At 45.2% G+C, this 27,488-nt stretch overlaps 1 long non-coding RNA gene across 1 annotated transcript; it reads right to left on the reverse strand.

Annotated features, from left to right (window-relative positions):
* Positions 1-1,368: 1,368 nt before the first annotated feature.
* LOC112671594 (uncharacterized) lies at positions 1,369-12,321 on the reverse strand. The gene is made up of 3 exons (XR_003143715.3): positions 11,873-12,321; positions 9,669-9,994; positions 1,369-2,790 (listed from the first exon to the last, which is right to left on the reverse strand). It is a non-coding gene; the product is annotated as an uncharacterized LOC112671594 (long non-coding RNA).
* Positions 12,322-27,488: the final 15,167 nt, after the last annotated feature.

Consider the following 27,488-nt stretch of genomic DNA (forward strand, 5'->3'; position numbering starts at 1 on the left):
TGATTCACCTTCTTTTAGTCTCATTGGTTGATTACTTATTTTAAAAATTATCCTCATGAGTCTATTGTTAGTGTTTATGTTGTTCCAGAAATGTACTCATTTTCTATTTTTTTCTAATATATGCATTTATTACTATAAATTACCCTGAAAGCAACAATTTCACTGTATCCCACAAATGTTGCTAGTTGTGTTTTCATTTTCATTTAGTTCAGAGCATTTTTAAATGTCTCAAGGTTACTTTTACTCATATTACTTAGAAGAGTAATATTTAATCTTTATTTTCAGTGGTAATCTTTTTGTTATCAATTTCTAGTTTACTTCCCTTGTGGCCTGAGAGCATACATGATATGATTCCTACTCCTTTAAATTTGTTAAATTCTGTTTTATGGTACAGAACATGGTTTATCCTGGTGAATGTTCCATGTGAGCCTGAGAAGAATGTGTGTTCTGCCATTGGATGAAGTAGTCTCTACATGTCCATTATATCCAGTTGATTCATGGTGTTGTTGGGTTCAACTATGTCCTTGATGATTTTCTGCCTGCCAGCCCAGCTCCTTTCTGATAGAGGGGTGGCAAATTTCCAGCTATGCTAGTGGGTGCTTCCATTTCTCTCTACATTTCTATTAATTTTTGCCTTTCATAGTTCTATGCTTTGTTGTTAGTTGCATACACATTAAGGGTTGTTATGTCTTCTTGGAGGACTGACCCCTTTATCATTATGTAATGCACTTCTTCATCTCTGATAACTTTCCTCGCTTTGAAGTTGGCTCTGTCTAAACTTAATATACCTATTCCTGCATTCTTTTGATTAGTGTTAGTATGGCATGTTTTTCTCCATTCACTAATTTCTTTTTTTTTTTTTTTTCATTCACTAATTTCTTGAGAGCTTGTTTGGAGGTTCTAGCAGGGGAGCGCAGCTACTCGTAAACCCTTGACCAAAGAATGGTCCTCCTTTATTGGGTATAGTCGTCCTCTTTGACGGAGCATGCAGCTTCAGGAGGGATTCACATGGAGCAGTGAGGGAGGAAGGAGACACCCACCTAGCCAACCAGATCAGCCGAATCAACCCTGGCGATCAATGGGGTGACAGATGTCACAGCCAGATTACCTTCACATCCTCCACTCACTAATTTCTAATCCAAATATATCTTTACATTTAAATGAGTTTCTTATAAACAACATATGCTTAGGTCTTATGTTTTGATCCACTCTGACAATCTCTGTCTTTTAATTGGTACATTAAGATCATTGATGTTCAAAGTAGTTATTGACATATTTTAACTAATTTTGTTACCATTTTTCCATTTGTTGCCTTTGTTCTTGGTCTCTATTTCTGCCTTCTACTCACTTTCTGCCTTTTATAATTTTATTTTATTTTATTTTTTTAAAGATTTATTTATTTATTCATGAGAAACACAGAGAGAGAGAGAGAAAGAGAGGCAGAGACACAGGCAGAGGGAGAAGATTTATTTATTTATTCATGAGAAACACAGAGAGAGAGAGAAAGAGAGGCAGAGACACAGGCAGAGGGAGAAGCAGGCTCCATGCAAGGAGCCCGATGTGGGACTTGATCCCGGGTCTCCAGGATCACGCCCTGGGCTGCAGGTGGTGCTAAATCGCTGTGCCACTGGGGCTACCCCCTTTTATAATTTTAAGCAAGTATTTTATATCATTCCATTTTCTCTGCTTTCTTAGCATATTTCTTTTGCCCTTTCTTAGTGACTGGCCTAGGGTTTGCAATGTACCTTTACAACTAATCTAGTTCCACTTTTAAATACCACTGTACTGTACACAAGTAGTATGAGGAGCATATTATAACAAAATAGCCCTATTTCCTCCTTCCTGTTCTCTGCATTATTGCCATTATTCATTTCACTTATACATAAGCATACACAAGCATTCCTTCTTCAATAGATGCAGAAAAATGTTTGTTAAAAATAAGCATCCGGTTACAATAGAAACATCTAACAAGTGAGGCAGGAAAGAGGCAGATAGTACTACAAAGACAAAGATCCTTTTTTTTTTTTTTTTTTTTTTTTTTTTTTTAACAAATGGAATGTATTGGTTCAGGTAACTGGGAGGTTTGAGGGGTGATATTAACAGTAGTGATGGTTAGATTGCAAACCTCCAGTGGTGCCAGCAAGAAACTATTTCTCTGTTGGTTCTGCTTTGTTCTGTTGACTTCATTCCCAAGAAGGCTCCATCCACACAGTTTGGATGGCCACCAGCAGCTCCAGACCTCTTCCTTCTGTGGACTGAGTGTAATTCACTATGTGATGGTTCTAATAAGTCCAGCGATGAGTCTCATTGATCAGGTCTGGCTCATCTTTTGAGCTGGGGTCAGGGAATGGAGCAAGCTCTGTCCAACCCACACAGATGACTCCCCAGAGGAGAAGAGATATTATTTCACCAGAAGAAGAAATGCTGAACAAGCAAAACAACAGATATCTAGTACAGAGAAACTTTTCAAACTTTTCTCCCATGAATGAGGATTACATAGTTTATGTGGCCATGAGTTCAGGAATAATTTAACTGAATGGTTCTGGCTCTGGGTTTCTCATGAAGTTCAACCAGATGTTGACCAGGGCTGCAGTTTTCTTAAAGCTTGACTATAGCTGGAGAATCTGCTTCCACAATGGCTCACTCATATGACTGTCAAGTTTGTGCTCTTTGTTGGCAGAGGATCTTAGTTCCTCACCATGTGAGCCTCTTTAAAGGGTGGCTTGAGTGTCTTGCTGAGATGACAGCTGGCTTTCTCCAAGACAGTGATCCAAGAGACCAAGGAAAAGGCTGAAATGTGTTTAGTGATTAGCTTTGGATATCACATAGTATCACTACTACAATATTCAACTGATCAGAAAGGTCACCTTTTTCAATATTGGAGGGAATTGCACAAGAATATGAACACCAAGAGATGAGGGTCACTGGGAAAGGGGCAAAATTAATCAAAGAAATAATAGAAGAAAATTCTCTAGATGAGAAGCTCATTAGATCTAGATTAAAAGGCTCTTCAAGTTTCTAGCACGATGGATTAAAATAGACCTTCCCCAATGCATATCATGAAATTTCAGAAGACTGGAAGTCAAAGGGAAGATCTCACAAGATTCTGAGAATGAAAAAAGATATCAGATACAAACATTTCGAATTAAAATGACTTCATAATTCTCAAAGACAAGTGTGTAAGACAATGTAATGAAGCAGTATTTTTAAAATTCTGATTAAAAAATTACTTTAAATAAAGAATTTTATACCCAAGACAAATAATCAATTAAGTTTTCATGTAGAATAGAGTCACTCTGGGATACTCAAGTTTTAGAAAAGTCTCCCACACACCCTTTCTCAGAAACTTTGGGAAAACAGACTATCCAGGAAACAGATTCAATACAAGGAAGAGAAGGAAATCCCCAAAATGATGGAGAAAAAAATTCCAAAGACAGCAGCTATGTGCCAAGTTCAGAGAGCAAAGAGGACAGATTCAAATTGTCAGAAGACTCAGAAGACTATTCCATGAGATTACACTGATAGAACACCTAATATGTTTGAACACAGTGAGAGATTTACACAACTGAGAGTTTGAAGTAGAACTAATGATGAGTTTGTCAAAAAGTAAGATAATGAGAAAATAAAACAAATATGAATTCCAGGGAAGAAAAAACACGTTGGGAAAAAGTAAAGCAATCAGAATTTACTCTATGTCTCAACTGGAACTGGCATTTACAACGTCATGAAAAATGCAAACAAAGAATAGTGTAATTCTGATGTAACTGCGTTGGGAGGACAGAGGAATGAAGAGCATGCATGAATGAAATGTGATGGGACAGGCCAGGGTTAAAACAGAGCTAAATCCTTGCCTTCCACAGCAGGAAATCACTAGATCATATCTAGAACTGAAAAATCAATAAAGAGCAGTATAAGCACGTTATTTGGAGATGTGGCCATAAATACCAAATGTATCAACTAAGTGGTTGGAACTGGTTGCTTCTGGAGAGCAATAATTAATGGAGAGTATGAGGGTAAATGTACTAATAATCATAATAAACCTTATATAGCTACTGTAATCTCCCAACTATGTTCACATAAATTTAATCAAAATAAAGCTAAATAGAGAGGATTCTGAGAAAGTGGCAAAGTAGGCTGCACCAGAAACCAGGAATCCTCACCACGTGCCTCCCCACCTAGACAACAATTGCACTGACAGGATCCATCTGATGTAACTGTTCTGGAACTTTGGAGTCTATGGAAGGCTTGTCACTTCCAGGGAAAGGCTTGAACAGGACACTGCTATTACTCTTAGCCAAGTTCAGCTCTTAGCACTGTTGCAGTCAGCCATCCCCTCAACCCCCGACCCCATGGGAGGCAGCTGAGCACACATTCTAGGAACAGCTGGCATGAAGCATGTGGAAACCAGGGTAGGCAAAAGAGACTCTATCCTCTATCAGGGATCTATGCTCCATAGCTGACTGTTGCTTCTTTGCACAGAGGTGCAAAGAGATGAGTGGCCATTGTTGTTACATCTCCTTCCATTGTTGCAAGCTGTTCTCGCTCCTCCCCAAGTCGCTTCTGGGGGACATTTAAAGAGCTAACACCCCTTTTCTCCCCCTTTTAATTTTTTTTCTTTTTCCACTTGTGGGAGCCAGACATAGAAAACCAGGTATTCAAAAGCAATTGCATATCTAAGGTAAGTTAGTGACCACACATGCCCAGAGAAAGGTACAAGTTCAGAAAAAATCCAAGAAGACGTTAAGTTTACACCTTAGGCAGATCCTTGACACTGAGATAGCCTACAATAATTAATAAACAAGCACAAACAATAATAAAAAAAATAGCAAACCCCAGGGAAGGGAGAAAATCTGATTTCCAGAGTTATCACAGTATTAGATCCAATTGTCCAGGTTTTTTTTAAAATCACAAGACATAAAAAAAAAAAAAAAGTAGGAAAGTATGGCCTTCTCAAAGAAAAACAAGTTAATCAATCGGAACTGTTTCTGAAAAGGCTCTGATGGCAGATCTACTAGACAAAGACTTTAAAACAACCAACTTAAAGATATTTGAAAATCGAAAGAAATATGTGAAGTCAAGAAAACAATGTCTAAACAAAACGGAAATATCAGCAAAGAGACGAAAGACCTTAAAAGGTTTGTTTTTTTTGTTGTTGTTGTTGGTTTTGATTTCAGTTTTGGTTTTGGTTTTGGTTGGGACTTAGGTACTGGTCCTGGGGATGGGACTCAGGGATAGTCTGAGGGTACAAGAGGCTTGGAACACTGTTACTGGGGCAAAGCATCAGGTCCATCTCAGAGTATGGGGACCTTATGGTATGAGAAGTCTTGGAAGGCTGGTCCTGAGATACCTGTACCAGCAGCCCCACCCATAGAGCCACCACCAGAGGTTTTAGGAGATTGCAGGTACATGAAGCTTGCAGGTACCTGAAATTGCAGAAACCACCAGTGATAAGCTTCCCCATCTGATAAGGCCGACAGCATGACTCCCGGAAGTTGGTGACAGGAGACCACTTGGCATATACAGCCTGTCCGTTGAAAAGCCATGTATGGAGTGCGGCCACTGTGTACTCTGCTTCTTTATGTTGGTCCTGGACACAGACATTGCCTGCAGGGTGGTCCCTTGGGTTTTGGCTTAACTCCTGCAGATTTGTTTATCTGGGGATGTCTTAATTTCTCCCTTGCTCTTGAAGGACAGTTGTGCCGAATAAAAGATTCTTGGTTGACACTGGGGGTGGAAACCCCCTTTGTATTCAGAGATTAATAAATCAAAAAGGGAGAAAAGATAAAACCAGGAGGAAAATAGGCAAGGAATATGGATAGACATTACAAAAAAAAAAAAAAAGAAAGAAAGAAATGCCATCCACAGGAGATGAATGCATAAATTCTTCATGTCATTCATAATTCAAGACACGCAAATCAGATGATGCCATGCCAAGTTCTTGGAGCATATTGGCACAGAAATGAGAATCTTATACTCCTCACGAGCAAAGATGAGGGTGGATTAGTAGGTAGGTAAGGGTGCAGATTGAGGCTGACTTGGCTGAAGGCCAATTGGGAATATCTATGAAAAGGCACCTTACTCTTTGACTGAACACCCCCTCTGCTGGTCTTTTCTCCCATAGGCATACTCCATGAGGAGGCACTCTGTGTTCAAAGGCACTTATTGGAAAAACCACAAATGTCTCCCAGTCCATGACTAGCTAAACAAATAGTGATGCATCCTTTTCATGGTATCTTCATCTATCCAGGCTACTGTAACAGAACAGCACAGACTGGGTAGCTTATAGACTACAAAAATGGATTTTCACAGATCTAGAGGCTGGAAGTCTACGATCGAGGTAGCAGCAGATACAATGTTCCGGGAGGGCCTGCTTCCTGGTTCGAAGGCACTGGTCTTTTCTCTGGGTCTTCACGTGACAGAAGGAGTGAGGGAGCCCTCTGGGGCATTCATCCCCTTCATGGAGGTTCCAGTTTTATGGTCTAATCACCTCACAAAAGCCCCACCTCCAAATACCATTGCACTGGGAATTAGGTCTTAACATAAAAATGTTGGGGGGACGCAAAGATCCAGACCTCAGCGTATGGAATACTCTGCACTATTAAGAAGAGAGGCTGATCTGTGTGTGTTCATATCAAAGAGAGGACAAGATATATTAAGGTTTAAAAAAAAAAAAGCTTCTAGCCGTATTTATAGCATGAGTCCATTTGTGTGACAAACGGAGAAAAGTGATATTTGCAATGATTTGGCACCTCCTTGACGGCCATTAGAAAGTACTTAGCTACTTTCTCTAATGTAAGCTGTAAAACTAAACAATTATGATTCAAAACAAAATCCAAAAACCCATTTGATAATGAGGCTTACTTGGCTGCAGAGATCCTGTGGAATCTTTACATTTCTGCATGATTTACAACTTTATTATCCTCATTCAGCAGCTCAATAATGAGAAAAGTATACATTTGAACTTCTGTTCAAAGAAATGTATTAACATTCTGCTTTTAGATGTTGTGTAAATTTTAGTTATTGGGCTTTTCTTTTTTTAAAATAAGCTTTCTTTAAAAGGTATATAATTCTTTAGCTTAAAAAAAAAAAAAAAAAAAAGAAAAACCTAGAAACTCTATCCCACTTTTCTTTCCTCATCTGGCTTGGAGTTTCTTGGCCCAGTAAGACCTTACCAGATTTCTCCTGGACTAGAATTCAGGAGCCTGGGTGCCAGTCCTGGCTCTACTCTTTGCTGGGTGGATGACCTTGAGTAAAACCTTTAGTCTCCCTTAGCTCTTTTTCTCAGCTATCTTGGCCTGCGCGGCACCTTTCCTATCTACCCCATGGGACCATTTTGAGGAGCAAATGAGATCTATCAACTCGTAATCTATAAAGGCTATAAAGGCAAATCCAAGCGCTTGTACCCTGATAATGAGGGGGATCTTCTCAGAGGTTAAACATTTCTGTTTTCTGGTTTCCCCAGAGGGCAGGCAAGCCTGGGTACTTATTTCATAAACCCTGAGTGTCTTTCTGAACCAGGCATTTTGCCCGGGGCTGGTGATCCAGAGTTGAACACAACACAGTCCTTGCTCACGAAGAATACAGTTTGCTAGGGGAGGCAACCCATAATTGCAGTAAAATGTGAGAAATGTAACAGAACAGTTACAGACAGCGTGATGGGCCCCAGAGAAGGAACTGGCAGTGTCAGGTTGGGAAGGTATTACTGAAAAGGTGACATTTGGGTTGAGTTTTAAAGAACCTGTTAGAATTTGCCAGCTGGGGAATTGAGTGGTTTCCTCATTGGACTCTGGCAGTGCCCAGCCTTGGATCCTTTTCTCACTCTGTTTATCAGCCCTTACCTGGGCTGTGTTGTGGCAGGCCATCAGAAACTTGCTCTCAGCTGCCTGTCCTATTGGAAAATATTTGTCAGAATATGTTAACACCAGATTAGGAGTGTTTCCCTCCCCAGAATATATGCATTTGGGTCCAAAAAGTGATATGGGTCCCTATGCACAAAGGAAGCATAATAATGTTTTAGTTTTATAGCTGATGCTAGAGAAAGTACCTAGTACTCTCTACTGGCCACCAACTGGGGCTAGATCATTACAAATAATTACTTTTCTTCATTGTCACAGCAACTTATTTCTAGTCATATGAGCGAGGAAACAGAGGGCCCCGATTCACCAGGCTAGTTAGTAGCAGAGCCAGAGGCCGACTCAGGCCATGATCTTGCACATCCATTGTTACGTTGATTCTCACAGCAACCCTGAGAAATGGGCAGGAAATGAACAGGATCCCCATATAAGATAGGAAATTGGGCCTGGGAGAGCTTTTCAAGGAACCCCCAGCTAGCATCCTGACTCCTGCTGCCTTGAGGTGGTGAAGGTCAAGGCCCTGACAGGCAACAGGGGCAGTATTTGGGGATAGGGATGTCTCCCTGGCACTTCTCAAACCTCGTCTCTGGAAGTAGCTGCCCACTGAGCCTGGATGTCCAGCCTGCTGTGTGGCTGGGCCTAGGACCCTGATATTCAGGAAAGCTGTTTGGAAGTGGATACCTCTACTTCTTTGATTGTCCTCCCCACGAGGTGGGAGGGACGCTGTCTACCAGGGTCCAGTCCAGGTTGGTCCTTTTCCTGCCCTTGTTCAAGGAAATGGCAGGGATGCAGAAAAGGAATGTGCCTCCTTGGCTTGAGCCAACACTTGAGGTGATAGAGAAGAACTTCTTTCATGGATTGCTTGGGTTAGTGCCTAGAGAATGTCCTCTCTGTGTGTTCCCGGGGGGAAGGGGGGGACGGGCAGTCCAAGAGCCTGGACAATGGTTAACCAGGAGCAAAGTCACATCCAAACACACATCACTCACAGCCTCCTTCTATGCATTCCTCCAAACCCACTGAATCTTTCCTTGCTCTGTCCATCTATGTCTCCTCCTCTATCTCTCTCTCTCTCTCTCTTCCATGGGCCCCCCGCGTATCTGCAGCTATACCTGCTTCCTCTTCCCTCTCCCCTCTTCCCTCTGTCTCCCTCTCCCCCTCCCTCCTCTCCCTTCTGTCCTCCGTCCCTATATGTCCACCCCTTTGCCAGCCCCAGGGCAGACCTACGCACATTTAGGATTCATTCTTTTCACTGAAGAGATTCTGTAATCACTTCTGTTCAAAAAGTAGGCAAGCTGCACTCTGGTTGGGCCAAGAAAAAAAAAAACCGAAGTCATCTTAATTTAACTTTTCTTTTCAGCCGCTGGCCTGTGGCTGGAGCAAAAATAGGTCTCTCTGCTTCTGGCACTCATGCCGCCCTACCCAAACTGCAAGCCAGCCCAGTTGGCAGATAGGCCACCGGGGCCAGAGTCCTGTTACCCAACTCAGGGCTGCTGCCAGAGCTCCAAGCCCAGCCAGGCCTCCTAGCCAAGGCCTCCCAGCCAAGGCCCTGGATTGCCTGAAGGCCTGAGGGGGCCAGACTGGCCCAGGCTCCTACCCACCTGGCCCTGGGGCTGGGGCTCCTTAGCTGCCTTCTCCCCTTCCCCAGTGAGACTGAAGGAGGGGGTCAGCTGGAGCCCAGCCCCTCTCTTAGCTTGTCATTATTCCCGGTGACACCCTGCAGTCTGAGCCAAGCTGTCACGTGGTGCCCAGCCCTGTACTGTGAAATTTATGGGACTAACATTTGAATGGGAATTTAGAGTTACATAATGTTCTTACCTCATAACAAGCGAGTGGAGGCAGTTCTATTGAGCCTTTATAGCGACCAAACTGAGGCTCAGAGAGGCTGAGTTATCAGTTAAGGATGGAGCTGGTGCTTAAGGCTCTGGAATTCTCCGCCTAAATGTCCTCAGACCAGGTTCCCGAGTCTTCGCAGGCCACTTCTTCCGGCCTATTTGCCAAGGATACTCTGTACCACCTGTATACATTGTCTCCGGTCTCAAGGGTAGCCACAGGGCAGAAGTTTGCTGGAAGTACACGGACCTTGGGCATGTAAGGCTGGCCTGTCCCCGCTCACGTGTGAAGCTGCTGCAGGAGAGATGTCGCTGGGAAGGAAGAAGGAAGAAGAGGAGAGTGGGTCCACTCTATCAGAAGTACCGTATTGGGCCGTGGCGCTCTGAGGAATCTGAAAATTCTAAGTTTGAACCTGGCCGGCACAGGTCATTGTGAATGTGGTGGAGTCAAGAGGATAGAATTTATTTTACTTAATAGTTAACTCAATTTACCACTTAAATATTATGACTTATGTTAATTGGGATATTGGGGGCCCTAAATGTTAGAGGTGGGCCTGTTGAACACCCTTTCATGTGTTTACTGTCAGTTTGGATATCCAGATGTCCTTCCCATTCTTTATTGGCTCAACTCGATCGTGTTTGGATGTTTTCGTACCTTAACCCTTCAGAATCTCCCGATTTGGACCTAAGAGGAGGGGCAAAGTTCCAGAGAGTGTCACTCACTACCTGTGGCTTCATCTTGGTCCCCCCTGAGAGGTCAGTCATGCTTTGTGGTTGAAAACTCTCTTGTCATACCGGGCATTTTTCTATGTCCTGACCCAGATCTCCATCCTGGTCTTAGAAGGTCCTCCAAGTCAACCCATTCCCTCTCCGGAACCTGTTCTTCCCTGTGACTTCTACACTCACTCCCAATTCCCCACCTACCTGCCACCAGATCTGATCACTTTTACCTCCTAAGGTCTCTGAAGACCGTCCATGTAGCTAGCTCTATGCCACAATGATCTTCCAGTTCCATTCAGGGCCTCTCTGCTGGAGCCCGGGAGTGTCTCCTGCCGGCAGTCCCTTCCTCCAGTCTTGCTCTGCTCTATCCCATGCTCCGCACTATTGCCAGAGGATCTTCCTCAATAGCTTAGAAATCTGCCAAGTGTCCCCCTGCCCATAAACCAGAGCTCCAGCTCCTCAGCCTGTCTTCCAACATATTTGTTTCTTTATGACATCAGTTGTAAAGATCGGTTGCCCCTGTAGCACATGTGGGGACCAGGGGACAAGTCAAGTGCACAAAACTAGGTGATGGCAAACCTCGAACACATGTCTAAGCCTTCTGGCAAAAGCCAGGAGAAGCCACCAAGAAAGACCAAGGTGGACAGCAGTCTCAGGGCTCCTGAGCTCAGAGCTTGGGCCACCTCATTACCTCCTCAGCTCTTGAGCTCTGCTTGTTGAGGAGGATATGCCCTCCTTCTCTTCTCTCTCTGCCTTTTTCCTTCTACTCTCACCACCAGCCAACTGCCTTGTTTTTCCTGTCTCTACTTCAACCCTCACAGGGCAAGAATCTCTTCACCCAGTCAGTCCCAATATTCCTTGAGTGGAGAGTTCTCGCCAGACCACCTCTTGGACAGGACTCAGAACGGGTGCCTGGCCTGACCTAGTCAAACGAGAGCAGGGAAGTGGGGTCACAAGGTGACCAGGTAGACTGGCCAGACCCGCATCAACCCTCTCAGAGGTTTAACTATTTGAGAACACATAGCGCTCTTCCCACCTTCCTCATCTTTGCTTATGCTGTTCCCCTCACCAGGTACACTCAGTCTTTAGGGTTCAGACCCATGCTACCCACCCCTCTGCTCCCCTACAGGAAGCCTCCCCTAAACCCCTCCAGCCAGAATGAACACTCATCCTAGGCCACTGCTGCTAGTTGCACCATGTCCTTCTTTTTGTTAAAGTTGTCTCCCAACTTGGGTTGTAAACGCTATGAAAGCAGAGACTATGCTATCCATCTTTCTTTGTTTTTAGATTGATTGATTGATTGATTGATTGATTGATTTTTATTTATTTGAGAGAGAATGAGAGCAGGGTGAGAAGCAGAGGGAGGAGGAGAGGGACAAGCAGACTCGACACGGAGCACAGAGCTCAACGCAGGGCTTGACCTCACCCTGAGATCATGACCTGAGCAGAAATCAAGAGTCAGATGCTTACCTGACTGAGCCAGCAGGTGCCCCTGCACTGGTCATCCTTACATATAGTCCAAGTGCCTCTTATAGAGCCTGTGCAGAGAATAAGCTTCCAATTAAATACTTTGGTGGATAAACAAATGAATGGTCTGGATAAGCTGTCATAGCAGATGATCTCAAAACTCTTTCTTTTCTCTTAGATGCATCTTATAAATATTTTTAAACACCAGGAACAGATTTTAAAACCGTGAGAGCTCAAAGACCCCCTCCACCTCCCCCTGCACCAACTCCTCGTCAGCCAGATCCAGGGTCTTTCCCTCCATCCCAGTAGGCAGCCTGTGATGGGGGCGGTGGGGGCCACCCGGGAACCTGCGTGGCCGTGGGCTCTGCGTGGAGGGCCCGCCGGGGCAGCCTGGGATGTGGCGGCACTGCTGCCGGGCCTGGGCGGTGTGGGAGGCGTGGGCAGCTCCAGCGTGCTCTCCCTCACGTCCTTGAAGCTTCCCCTGTCCTCTGACTCAGCTCCAGCATCTCAATTCGTGGATGAATGCCCTGGGCCCAGACAGAGAGCCGATTCAGCCCAGCAGGGTTTCTGGAGGGCTCCCAGGAGGGGGAGGCCCAGAAAATGGCCAGGGGGCAGTGAAGTTGGGGCGATGGCCAGTTCACTCACTCCAGCTGCAGCTCAGGGCACATTCTTCTCTGTCCCCACCCCCACCCCACCCCACATTCTTCTGGTGCCCTCGACAGTGCCCAACTCTAGTGGGCAGACAGGAGACTGGAACCTACCTTGGGAGCTGAGCTGCTAGTGTCCTATGCTCCCCTGCCCTGTCCTTATCATTTTCCCCACATCTGAGTTTGAGTGTGAATGTGTGTGCATGTGTGTTTGTCTGTGTAAGTGTGCACATCTGTGACAGCAGATGCAGATGAAGCCTCTCCTTGGGGGTCCCCAGACCACCCAGGGCTGCCACAGAGAGCTGAGAGGGGAGTTAAGCCCCACATTGAGCTCCAAGAGCCCCCAAAGGTAGTCTCAGACTTATTTTTTTATGTAATTTATATAATTATGCCTAAACTTGATATCGTTTGATAAATTTACATACAATAAGATGTGCATATCAGTTGGATAATTTTTTTTTTTTGCAATTTGGGTGCAACCACCATTCTAGAATATTCCCATATCCCCAGAAGTTTCCCTCATAGTCTTTTCCACTGAGCCCCCTCTCTTTCCAACGCCTGTCTGATTTATATCACTGTAGATCAGCATTTCAGTTTAAAAACCTGTAAATCCGCATCAAAGGAGACTTCATCAGACTCCATGGCATAGCATCTAGAGACGGCCGGGCAGCCACCAGTTCTGAAGCTAAGGGGCCCTGGCCCCCTGCCCTTCCTCCAGGGTCCCCATCCCAGGCTCCAGGGGCTGCATGACAGGGGTCATCAAAGAGTACAGGGAAGGAGCCCCGCACTGGGGGACCCGAAGGCCTGGGCAAGGGGCCTGGGCTCACTGATGGGACTAGGGTGAGCCACTTGACCTTTTGGGTCTCAGGTTCCTCAGTTGTACCTGGGGACAGAGGTGATCACCACCACCACCACTGCCCGCCACCCCCACCCCCACCCCCACCCCCACCCCCACCCCCCCGTGGGCTGCTGGGAGGATTGAAGCCAATTTTGTAGCCAGCATTATAGGTAGAGGCAGAGCACCAATCAGTTGATGAATTCATCCAAACAGCTAATATTCACTGAACTTAGGTGCCGCACGTCATGCTAACAACTACTTCCTTTAACCCTCAATCAGGGGTGGGTACTATCATCCCCATTCGACAGGTAAGAAAGGCTGGGGCTCAGAGCAGTTAAATGACTGGCCCAAACCAACCAGAATATACTGGAATTTGACTTTGGCAACCACTCTGGTCTCCCACTCTTGACCCACTACACCCTTCTTCCTCCTAGATGAATATATTCATTGACAAAAATGAACTATAGCTGAGAGCAGTTTGTAAACAAAGCTGTGCGATGCCAGTGCGACTTGTTATCAAGTCTATCAACAGGTGTGAGAGCCAGAGAATTGGATGACCCCCTACCCAAAGGCTTCACCCCCTAGGCTGGTCTGTCCTCATAAATTTCAGAATCGCAACGGCTGCCTCTTCTCCTTGGACCCATAGATTATTGCATTTCAGCTCCAGAGACAGGAAGTCCTTCTCCAGATCTAACTTCAGTCTTGATCTCTGTAGTATAGACACCTTCCAGCTCACTACTGGCCCTAGGCGAACCGTGACATGCACGAAGGTACTAATGAGCTCACAGCCCTACAGGGCACCCCCGAAGTGCTGAGGCCTGAGGGTTGGGGTGCCTATCTTGACAGTCCCCTCCCACTCCTAAGCATGTAAGTTCTAGGGCTTCTCTGAGGATAGAGGAATAGATGGGCAGTGAAAAGTGTCGAGAAGGGATGTCTGAGCAGCCTCATCTTCTGTCCTTGGCTCCCACAGTGACCCCTATGTCTGGCTCCTTCCTCTGGGAATCCCCACCCCAGCACAGATGTCACTCCCATGTCCTTGTGACATTTCTGCAGGCCTTGTCAAGAGAGGGTTTGGGGAGAGCAGAGGGTCTGGCCAAGGGCTCTGGGAGAAATGCATTGCTTTAGTGTCAGGAGACGCCTGCTAGCTCACCGCTTGACCTTGGTTGGGCCAGGTCCTGGCTTCCGCCCCTGCCAGGGGAGAGAATGTCACTGCTTCTCAGGAAGGCTCAGAGGCTCAGATGATACCAACACGGGGAAAAGACTTGGCGAGGCAGAAGCTGAAGTTCAACCCAGGGGATAATCTGAGGCACACTGTGATGCAGAGAAGATCTCGGACTCACCTAATGGAGCTCAGGGCCAATGGCCTGGCTTGCTGACCGCTGGTGTAAGCTTCCCACGGATCCAAAGTGTGAGACAGAAGGACAGTCGACTTGCCCAAACCAAAGGGCCCTGGCTGTGCTGTATGTGTCTGTGGGCCTCTGTGTGCAAGTGGGAGTCTCCCTGCGACTACAGTCCCCTGCAACCCACGGCCTGCTTCTCCGGGGGTCTCTGGATGCGTGTCCCACCGCCTGGGCTCATGTGGATCTCTGTGTCTGTGGATATGTCCATGTCGTGGAGCATCTGTTTTTTATAAAGTGGTCTAGGATTTATTGTGTCCATTAAATAGGAACAGAGTGCCCGAGTCCCTAGGCATCCCGAGGCACAATGATGGTGCTGGGGAGCGCAGGTGGGTATCTGCAGGGGTTCAGAACCACCTGTGGCTCCCCCTTCCTCAATGCAAATATCTTACCCTGGTGTTCAAGGTCCTCCATGCCTGGCACACACAGACCCTTCCAGCACAATCATCACTCTTTTGGACACAGGTAAGAGAGACTGCCACTTCCCAGGTGTGTGACTCTAGACTTGCCCCTTGCCCTTTGAGTCTCGCTCTCTCAAGTGTAAAGGGAGCTGGCGAAGTCCTTTACAAACTGGCAAATGTGATACGCACAAGAGGCTGCAGCCTCCTGGACTTTGGATTCAGAACCCCTCGATGCCTTTCTTCCTGCTGTCTCTACATCTCCATTCCCTGAATGCCCTCCCCTTGTCCGAATAGTCAAGCTCAGCCTGGCCCCAGGCTAAGCTTCCCACTAAGCTCCCCTGTCTGCAATCACCCCTGCTCCTATGAGGATCCTTGCCTGTATGTCTGTATGTGTGATGTGTGTGCTCTCTCAATATACCTTTAATTTGCTTCACAAATATCTGTTGAGCACCTGCTGTGTGCCAGGCATAGTGCTAGGTGCTGGGGAGTCAGCCTGGAACAAGGCCGTCTCTACTAGCCCATTGGACAAAGTAAAACAAGGTATCGATCAGGGGGATACCGTCTTGTGTGTACAGGGCGGTGTCAGTAGATCACGCTTTTGGACAATGGAAAAATTATGCTTTGCCTCCTGGAAGACACAGCCCCAAATTAAGGTCCATAGTTTGGAAAGTGGAGGTGGGGGCTGGGCTGCAGTCCCACTTCGCTAGCGTGGCTAACCTAGGCACCCTTGTGCATGGAACGACACACACACATCTCAAGACAGCAGCCTCCCTTGGACGTGGCACTCAAGCTCTGGGTGTGTCTGTGCATCTCCGTCCTGCTCGTGTCCTCTTGGCCTATGAACGTGTGATGTCATTGTGTACCTCCGTGCATGTGTCCCTGCCTTGGGTACATCTCTCCAAACCCTCATCGGGAAGAAGGGGAGTACCTATGTGGGGGCATCAGCTTGAGTGTGTGTACCCACAGCACTGACCACCACTTCCTTGCCATCCTGCATCTTCTAGGGTGACTTTCTCCACCTCCTTACTCCTTACTCCACCTTCCTGTTCCCCAACTGGACCCCATGCTCTGTGAAGGCTTCCGCCAGCCTGGCAGGGCAGAGCTGAGCCACAGGAGAGAGCAGACCAATGCTGGGCCCAGCCTCCTCCTCATCTGCTTTTACCTTTTCCTGCTCTGGGCCCCTCTAGCAACAGCATGGGACAGGAGGAGGCACATGGCCATTACACAGAGGATCCCTAGATCCCTCTGCTTGGGAAGCTCTGGGAGACCATGGCCAGATCCCTAGACCATCCTGAAATCTCACCCGCGTGGAACATGATGAGCTTGTTTGTTCTTTGCTAGATGAGTCTTGCCCAGCCTTGCTTCTGCACCTTTGCTCGGGCTGTTACTCTTGAGGCATCCTTCAAGACAGAGGGCTGCCGGGAGCAGCAGCGGTGACAGCCACCTGCCAGGGGACGCTCCCGGGGCACCAGCGTGCTGGAGGCACGGACTGCACACCCCGCGGACCTTGGTGGGTATGCACAGGCTGTACACGCGGCTCCCATCCAAGTCTCACGGTAAAGTCATGAAGTAGGCATCGTTAGCAGCACGGTTTTCGAGATGAGGAAACCAAGGTTCAGAAATGTTCAAGAACCTTCCCAGGGTCCCGCTGCCATGCTTGCCAACTGTGACCATTGGGATTAGGCCCCCACACTCATAACCTCAGGTCACTGTCACTCTCCCGGCTCCGAGCTCTGGCGTCCTGGTGAGTGCAGCAGCCACCTGGACTTACACCCCCAACTTAAAACCCTATCCTTGTTTAACCCGCACCAACCTCCCAACTAGATGGTTTCTGACGGTAGGGACCGTCCTTTATCCCTTTGTGTCTCTAGCTCCTTACATTTCCAAGATAGTGATGATTGTGACCCCCTGCCCACAACTGTCTCTCGGCCTGTCTCTTGGGCCACAAGGTCACAGTGGTGGCTTTGTGCGGCGTCAGAAACAGTGTGACCTGGGAGACCGCTGTCCTTTGTAGGAGAGTATTTTGGTTTGGAAAGAGGAGCCCTGGGCAGACCTGGCCCTCTGACCTGCTTATCCCAAAAGTGTTCTGCAGCCCTGGGGACAGCGGCAGAGAGAGCAGGTCCCTCCCTCCCTCTGGAGCTGCCATTCTGGCCAACCCTCCACCTCTGCACCCCCAGAGCGCTGGGCTCCGTAGGCCTGGGTGAGGAGGTGGTGGGGAGGAGGCGGGCCTCCCACCCTCCTCTGCAGCTGTGACAAAACTATGTGGTCCTTCCAGTGTGTTTGGGAGTCCCATTCCCGCAGAAGCCGGGACCAGGTGGAGCTGCCCCACTGAGGGCAGCCTGGCCTGATGGTTTGGGTCTGGGAACCCCACTGGAGGTTCCCGAGAGCAGCTGCAGGGCCTGCGGGGGGATCCCTCAGCTCACCTGAGATCTCTGTCCTCATGTCTGAGAGGCCCAGAGGCGGGAGTCCCTGCACTCAGCACTGTGGGGGAATCTCTGAGATGTGTTTCCTGCCCCGTGGACAGAGGACCCAGGTACCCCCAGCCTGTGCGCACAGGGAAATGGGTAATAAATTCGGAAAGCAGCCCTGAATGTTAGCAGTGCTGTGTTATGTTCAGGAGGGAAGAGCTTGGTGGGTCAGAGGGTCTGGGAAGGCAATGCGGGGAGAGGAAGTGGGTTTGGCAGTTCCCCAAGGAGAGGCTCAGAGGATCGGGAAGGTTATCTTGGGCAGGGAGGAACAACACAGCCAGAGTGATGGTAATGCACACGCTGTTCCCTAGTAACTCATGGGTCTGACCTCCCTCCACAGGAGAGGGAGGACGTGCCCTGGTAGGGACTTCTTGTGAGCACGCCAGCACCCACTCGAGACACACTTGACAGCCCACAGTGACACTATCACTTTCCAGATGTGCACACTCGGGAGGGTTACTTCACTTCCCCCAGGCTCCGTTTCCTCATCTGTAAAACAGAGGGGGAAATCTCTTACCTCTGAAGGTCATTGGCTTTTGGTGTCATCATGCTTTGGAGCGAGACAGGACTCTCGACACCAATGCTACTCTTTCCTCCAATTTAAATGAGGTGGAGAATGGTACTGTTTGGATTCCCTGACCTGTGTCTACCGGAAAGTATTCGTTCCCATGAGCTTTGCCCTAGAGTCATGTGTCATGAGGGAAGCAGGGGGCGGCCTTGAGAATCTACAGGCCTCCCTGGAAGCTCAAAGATTGGCTCTGGGGAGAAGAGATGGTGCCTGGACACAGGGCACTGTGGACTAACTGCGTGGACCAGGTGGGGGCTATAGCAAGTCACAAAAGCGGAGGCACAGGCCAGGTCTGCATCGGCTGGAGACACTTGCTGTAGAAGCTGACACTTGAATGAAACTTTTGACTTGGTTAGGGTGGGTAATTTTTCTGCCCATCATTTTTTTTTTTAATGTTAGTATATTAGTTATCGCTACCTAACAAACCATGGCCAAACATAGTGGCTCAAAACAACAAACATTTATTTTCACAACATTACTCTAGACTGGGAATTCTGGAATGGTTGAGCTGGGTGGCTCTGGCCTTGGGTCTCCCATGAAGTTGCAGTCAAAATTTTGGCTGGGCTGCACTGTAATCTGAAGGCTTGACTGGGCTGGAGGACTCACGTCTAAATTCACTACTGGGGCTATTGGCAGGAGACTCAGTTCTGAGCTGGTGATTAGCCTGAGGCCTCGATTCCTTGCCACAAGTGATGCTTGAGTATTCTCACAACAAGGTATGTGGCTTCCCCCGGAGTGAGCCATCCAAGAAGGAAAGAGCAAGGAAGAAGCTGCACTGTCATTGATGACCTAGTTTCTGGCATCACGCACCATTGCTTCCAGTTTCTGTGCATTAGAAGCCAGTCGCTAGGTAGAGCACACACACTTAAGGGGGCGAGTGGGGGGAGGGCAGTGATGGACTTCACCTATGGAAAGGAGGAGGATCAAAGGATTTGTGAAAATATTTTAAAACCATTACAGTTTTTATGGACTTTTTTTTTCTTTTTAACAGGCAAAATTTCAAACATATGCAAAAGCAGAGAGAATAATATAATGAACCCTCATATGCCTGTCATCTAGTTGCCAACGATAAACACATCTGAGGGATAAACAACACATGATCAATCACATGTATTTCAAGTGGACAATTCATTAAGTTTTCAATATGTTTAGATCCATGGAACCATCCCCATAATTAAGATACTGAGCATATTCATGGCCACCCAAAGTATCCTCATACCCCTTTGCAGTTGATCCTTACCTCCCTGCCCACCCCCATCCTCAGGCAACCACTGATCTACTCCTTATCATCGTAATGGAGTTTACACAAACTAGAATACTATATAAATGAAATCTTATAGTATGTACTCTCTCTTTTTATTTTTTTAAGATTTTATTTATTCATGAGAGACCCAGAGAGAAAGAGGCGGAGACATAGGCAGAGGGAGAAGCAGGCTCCCTGCAGGAAGCCTGATGTGGAACTCGATCCCAGGACTCCAGGATCACGTCCTGAGCCAAAGGCAGACGCTCAACTGCTGAGCTACCCAGGCATCCCTTACTCTCTTTTTCTTGGATACCTTCACTCAGCCTAATTATTTTGAGGTGCATCTGTGTTGCTCTGTGTATCAATAGTTCATTATTTTTCATTGCTGAATAGTATTCCATTGGAGGATTATATTATGCTTTGTTTATCCATCCCCTATTGATGGACGTCTGCATTGTTTTCAGTTTGGTGCTATCACAAATAAAGCTTCTGTGAGCATTCATGTACAAGTCTTTATGCTCATATATGATTTCATTTCTCTTGGGCAAATATCTAGCAGCGGAATGACTGAGTTATATGGTAGGGTATGTTTAACTTTTTAGGAAACCGTCAAACTCGCTTGCAAAGTGGTTGTACTATTTTACATTCTCATCAGCAGTACATGAGAGTTACTTGTTCCACATCATCACTGATACTTGATATGATCAGTCTTTTTAATTTTAGGCATACTAAAATTAGTAGTGGCATTTCATTGTGGTTTTAATTTGCATTTCGCTAAGGACTGATGAAATTTAACATCTTTTCATGTGCTTGTTTTCCATTTACAAATTGTCTTTGGTAGAGTGTCAGTTGAAGTTTTTTGCCCATTTTTTATTTGGTTGTTTGTTTACTTCTTACAGAGTTTTGAGAGTTCTGCACATATCCTGGATTAAAAGTTCTGTTTTGGAAACGTGATTTGCAAATAGATTCTCCCAGACTGTGGCTTGTCTTTTCGTGCTCTTACATGCCTTTTAAAGAGAAGTTCTTGATTTTGATGAAGTCTAATTTGTCCCTTTGCCCTTTAAAAAAAAATCCCTTTCTAAATAAAAGAAATCATGTTTTCAGTGTTACGTCTAAAACATTTTTGCCTAACTCAAGGTCATAGAGATTTTCTCCTGTGTTTTCTTCTAGAACTTTTATAATGACTTTAGATTTTACATTGAGGTCTATGATCCATTTAGAGTTAAATTTTTTATATGGTTCAAGGTAGGGTCAAAGCTTTTTTTCTTTCCTTTCCTTTCCTTTTCCTTTCCTTTCTTTTTTTTCCTTTCCTTTCTTTTTCTTTCTCTTCTTTTGTATACATATATCCAGTTTCTCAAGCACTGTTTGTTGAAAAGACTAGCCTTCTCTACTTTTGTTAAAGATCAATTAACCATGTATCTGTGGATTTATTTCTGGACACTACAGTGTTCTGTTGATTGACTTGTTTATTTTTAAGCCAATACACACTGTATTAATTGCTGCAGTTTATAACAATATTTTTTTTGTTTTTTTTTAATTTGGACTTAATTAATAAATCATAATATTCACTTTTAAAGTATACAATTCAATGGATTGTATATATTCACAAAGCTGTGTAATTATCACCATTATAAATCCAGACCATTTGCATCACCCAGAGAAGAAACCGTACATATTAACAGTCCCTCCCCATCCTCTGCCACCGCACCCCCCCCCCCCGCCCACAGGCCCCTAACAACTGATCTACTTATGTCTCTATGAATTTACATCGAATAATATGGTAACTCCTCACAACTAATCACTCCTCCGTGCTCCTCACATTAGGTAATAATAATCCTGAAATCCCATATTCTTTGTTTCCTTGTACTCCTTTTTAAGAGTTGTATTGTATCTATGTAATTCCTAAAAATGGTATTTTTGAAATTTTATCTATTTGTAACTTTATAAAAATGATGTCATGCTGTGTGGAAAGGGGTAGGGGCTTACTTTTTTCTCTTGATATGGATTTGCTGAGTTTTATTCATATTTTTGTCTATCACTGCAGTTTATTTATTTTAACCCATACACAAGAATATACCACACTATAATTGCTCACTCTGTCTAGATGGACATTTGGACTGTTTCCAGGTTTTTGCTATTGTGAACAGTGCTGCTCTGAATAGTCTTGCACATGTTTCCTGAGTACATGTGAATGAAAATCTGGGGCATAGGTTATGCTGGAAACTTAAGGAAATAACACAAAACTATTTTTTCAAAATTATTCCACCGACATACACTCTCACTGGCAATGTTATAAGAGATCACGTGGCTGTGGATCCACATACTCCAAAACTTTGTACTGTCAGACTCTTAAAATTTTTTTTGTTAATTGAATAGGTGTGAAATGGTGTCTCCATATGGCCTTGATTTGTGTTTTCCCAATCACCAGTGATGTTGCACATCTCTTTATATGTTTACTGACCATATGTGCTTCCTTTCTGTGAAATCTCTGTTCATGTCCACATTTCTATTGGCTCCATTGGGCCCATCATCTTAATTAAAATGTTTGTTGTTAGGGGCACCTGGATGACTCATTTGGTTGAGCATTTGACTCTTGATTTCAGCTCAGGTCATGGCCGGGGGGTCCTGGGATTGAGCCCCACTGAGTGGGGCTCCATGACCAAAAGGGAGTCTTCTGGGAGATTCCCTCCCTCCCTCTTGCTCTCCTACTGCCCCTCTCCTCACTCTCTCTCACTCATATGAATATATATTCTGGTACTAATCTCAGTCAGTTGTGTATATTACAAATATCTTCTCCCAGTGCACAACTTGTTTTTCAAACCCTGTCCAGGTTGTCTCTTGAAAAACAAAAATTCTTTATTTTAACTTAGTCAAGCTTGTTCATCTTTTATATTTTAGCCAATGCTTTTTGTGTGTTTAGGCATCTGTCCCTACCCCAAGGTATAAAAGATATTCAAGGTATAAAAGATATATTTTTTACTAAGCATATTAAAGTTTTGTTTTTGACATTTTAAGCCTTTAGTCTATGTGTAGTCATGAAGAAGGGATCTGATTTAACTTATTCCCTTTGGGTCCATCATTTTTTTCAGTTTCTTTTTTTTTTTTAAGATTTTATTTATTTATTCATGAGAGACACAGAGAGGAAGGCAGAGACATAGGCAGAGGGAGAACCCCTGCTCTGTGCTGAGCAGGGAGCCTGATGTGAGACTGGATCCCAGGATCCCAAGATCACGCCCTGAGCTAAAGGCAGACGTTCAACCACTGAGCCACCCAGGTGCCCGTCAGTTTCATTTATTAACTAATCCTCTTAACCCATGGGTCGAATGTACAATATCTATCATATGTCAGAGTCACATGCTCCGTGAATCTGTTTCTGAGCTCTCTGTGGTACTGCAGTGGCCAGCCTGTCCGTCCCTGCACTGTATAAGTGAGCCACACTGTCTGAACCCTGATAGCCTCAGGATAAGTCCTAATATCCACAAGGTGATTCTCCTTACTGATCATCTTCTTCAGAGGTGCTCTGGCTATCCTTGGCTCTATACTTTCCCAAAGAAATTTTAGAATTATTTTCTCAAGTTTCAAAATAATAATAATAATAATAATAATAATAATAATAATAATAATATTCTAATGAATTTTCAATGGAATTACATTTAATCTATAGATCAGATTAGAAAGAATTGACATCTTTATGATTATCAGCTTTCCTGTCTGTAAGTATTTTTTCCATTATTTCTGCTTTAAAACTATCTCTTAATACCATTCCCCTGGTCTTTACTATCTTTTGTTACATTTCTTCCTGAGCATTTTAGAATCTTTAATGCTATTGTCTGTGTTACCTTCTCTTTGATTGCATTTTTTAATTATTTGCACTGGTGTATAGAAATGCAACAGACTTTTGAGTGTTGATTTCATATCCAGGCAGCTCGATGGACTTTCTAGATTTTGTCTTTTATAGTCTTAAATGTCATTGCCCTGCAGATCGGTGTGAGCCTTTCCATGTTCTTCCTCTTTGATATTCTAGAAGTCCTCTCGATTTGAGGCTGTTCAGTTCTTATTTTTTGTTTGTTTGTTTTAATTTCAGGAAATACATCTCTGCTACTTCATATGATATTTACTCTTTTCTCTTTTTATTTCTGCCTCTTTTTGGTAACGTCTAATCCAGATATTAGCATTCCTACCTTTAAAATTCATATCTCCTTAACTTTCTTTGCCCAGTTCCACTTCCTTCCCTTCTGCCTTGAGAGTTTTTTCAATTTCATCTTCTGATTTATGAATTCATTTCCCAGTTGTGACCATCTGGCTATTTAATTATCTATTGTGCATTTTATTTGAAACATTATGTGTTCATAACTAATATTTCTACGTGATTCCTTTTTTATGAGCTCTTCAGTGGCCAGATATTTTGTCTGGAGGCTAGTTTTCTCCTATGTGTATTGGCTACTGTTAGGCAATAATTATGGGGGCTGGGCCAGGAAGATTCCAACAACAGCTCAAGGGATGGCCAGTGAAAAACCTTGAGGTGGAAAGAGCCTCAGGCAGCAGAAAACCACAGTTTTCTATTCATCTGCCACAGCAAGCATGGTGCCTGGGGTCCCTGATTCTTTCAAGGACCCATCAAGAGGTGTTATTTCTAATTCATTTTAATATAAGAAAAAATGAACATAATAAGAATGTATATAAAATAATGAATCCAGTCTGGATTGTATTAATCTTTATATTAACACAGTCATAAGATACAATTTTTAATATATTTTAAAAAGGAAGGGTCCTCAGATCCTATAAGGTGAGCACTGTACACACACACACACACACACACACACAAACAAACCCGCCCCCCCCCCAAAAAAAAACAACAACCCATCACTGCTCACCCTCTCAAACAACCCTCAGATCAGGTCTGGTCTTCACCCTCCCCTCCACACCCCAGACACAGAAGTGCTTTAGGAGGAGACACTCCTTAGATTGTAATTCACCATCCCTGAGGGATGGAAGGAGATGGGATAAGAAAAGAAGCCAGTTGGTCCCCACCTGGTTTTGTCAGTTCCTCTTGAGCCCAGGGCACCAGCACTGCCCTAATTTCACCTCTGAGGCCCCGTAAATATGGGGTTTGACTCACAGAACTGCTGGTAGAGAAGCAATCCTGGATTGCCAACAGCTCTTTCTATTTGATCCTCCCAGGGAGTGCTAGAAGCTGGAGTGCTTGCAGCCCCAGGCCAAAGTCACCACCCCCACACAACAAATCAAAATAGCTCCTGTCATCCCTGGGGGTTCCCACAGTTTTCTATCTCACAGATCCACTGGGTTGATCTTGGAGGAAGAAAGCCAGCACTTGTGCTCCTTAAAGATGCAAATCTTACTTTGTCACTGGCCTGGCTGAAAAGTACTCGGGTTTCCTATTGGGCTTCCGGATTCTTAGCTTGACTCATTTAGGAGAAAGGAGAATTCATTATAACCTCCACTCTTACCCTCTTCCTAGATCTCCTCCAGAGTTACTAACCTGAATGCTCTAAGTTGAGAATTGTTGATCTGGAAATACTGTGCATGAATGGGTCACATGCATTTAATTCTCTTTCTCCTTCCAGCTAGAGAGGCAAGTTGACTTAGAAAATTAAGCTAGGTCTTACTCTGCAAACCTGGCCATTTAACTCTCCTCTCTCCTGGACTTCCTCCATATGGCCCAGACAGAAATTGGTAAGCTCACAAACTTCGAAAGTGGCTCTAAGAGGGAGTAGGGAGTCTTACTCAGCTTACAGTCTAAGCTTCGTTCTTCCACCCAGCTGTTGTTCAAGATCTGCGTACGGTCAGCATATAAGTACAATTTTGATTCCCTTTTGGCTCCTGTTGTTTCCAATGGGAACTTTCTGGAGCTGAGAGGAAGAGAGAAGAAATGATAAACAGGGCAGGACTCTGACTTTCCAGGATTCCTGACCACAAAGCCATCAAATACCAATAGCTCCTCTTTGTTGTAGATGGTAAAGGTTGAGCAGCCCCTCTGTTCTGCCCTATCATGACAGTCTTCTTGCCATTTCATCTCAGCCTGTGGTATTCCTTACACACTGGTCCTTACTGAGTGGTCCCAACATTTGATTTCATATCCAGGCAGCTTGATGAAAATGCCTGGCACTTGGCATATATGTGCGTGTGTGTATGTGTGTGTGTGTGTGTGTGTGTGTGTGTAAAATGGATAAAGTGAAGTAAGTATTCATCCATTTTCTGAATATAGCTCAGAGAAGCTAAGTCATTTACCCAGAGTCACACAGAAGTTCTGGGACTGACATCAGATTGGTCCCATCAGATTGGTCTGATTCCCAGTCTTCTCCACGGGGCCCGGCTGAGAACTACTTCCCTGGCACAGCTCCATTTGCATCAGGAGAGAGAAATTTGGACTCATGGAGAGTACATGCCCCAGAGCTGACAGCTTGCTCTTCTTGTCCACTTATCTGCTGTCTATCTTCCTTACTAGCGGAGATACTGTAGGCATAGTTCTTATTAAATTAAGCGTGAGATGAAATCATTTATTTAAAGCCTTTTACCTGTCCATTTCCCCAGGGCAGTTCTTTATTAAGTGATTTCTCACATTTTCCTAGTGACTCAGTTCGTTTGATGGGTGGTATGCCAGGGGAAGATCAGGAGAGAAGAGAGACCAGGAGACAGAGATTGTTAACGAAGGCTGCCTGGGTAGCTGGAAAGGAGGCATGGGGAGAGATGGGGTACCTGAAACCTATGATGAAGGATCTCAGCCCCCCAAGAGCTCTGGGAGTTCATAGAAAGTCTCCCTTTCCTGAGCCATTCACTCCCTTTGAAGTACTGATTTCCCCCAAGAGAAAAAACAGCTGCTCGTTATGGGGACAGCAGGAGGGCCTCAGGGCAGAGGGTGGGTTCTATGTTTCCAGAAGCCTGGGAGCAATTTGGAAGGGTCTAGAAAGACAGGGAGGTTGAAGGTAATACCAGAGGTCACACGTCATCCAGAGCACAGTGTGGAGGAGACTGGGCCCCTGTGAGGGAAAAAACCTCCCTCAATGGAATTTAAGGCCTAACATAGTGACAGGGCCCCAACAATCAAAAAATGGCCATGGTCTCATTACCACTGCTATCAAGACTCTGGGAAACTCCAATGTATAAGTGAGGAGAATTTTTGAAAGGGAGAAGCAATTGGACTGGTAACTAAGACACTGAGCAGGCTGGCTGTCACTCTGCTCTCTGGACTCTGAAGTTCTCATTTATCAGATGGAGGTATTAATCTAATGGTCCTCGCAGGTTCTTTAAGCGAGGTAGGGTCTTCTGCCTGAGTTGAAGTTTCCTGATGATGCTCTCTGGACCATGACTACCAATTTGACCCCTACGAGCATCTGTCATACCACCATGAATGGATCACATACAGGGCTCTTGAGCCCCACACTCTGCCCTGATTCTCAGGGTATGCAAAACGTTTGCTAACACACCTCAGAGCTTGGAGCAGGCTGGCCCCTTAGGCAGCCTGATAAAATCAAGATCATTGGCTTTGGATCAGGATACCATGACCCTAATACCAGGTTCCTGTAGAACCAGGTTCCTAATATCAGCTTCTTAGTCAAGTCTCTGATGTTTCTGGGATTCAACTGTAAAATGAGGAAAATAATACTTATCCTTCTGTCCCATGGGGTTAAGAGATCTGAATGGCATGACTATGTAGGCTCTTAGAAGAATATAAAGTTCTCCTGCAGAGCGAGTAATGTGACCAATACTGACATTACTACGCAACTGTGAAGAGGAGACTCTAATACCTCAGAAAAACAAATCCTTCATTGTATGAATGAAGAAATGCTTTCCTTGAGTTAATTTAAAAATATATCATTTCCCTTAAAGAAAGGAATTGTTCCAAATTAGCCATACAGGGTGCTAGTCAGAAACACTGTCCCCTACTGGAAGTCTGGGTGCTGCTGTGATTCCCCCTAAGAGATTTTCACCTAGAGGGTCATTAGGCTTGGTGCCACATGACACCCTTTTGGCTACAGCCAACAGGACAAGAGTGAGCAACCCTACACAGGCAAGGTAGTAGGTATGAAATCTCTGCC

This window comes from Canis lupus, chromosome 10 (assembly GCF_003254725.2).
Source record: "Canis lupus dingo isolate Sandy chromosome 10, ASM325472v2, whole genome shotgun sequence".
Taxonomy (NCBI): Eukaryota; Metazoa; Chordata; class Mammalia; order Carnivora; family Canidae; genus Canis; species Canis lupus.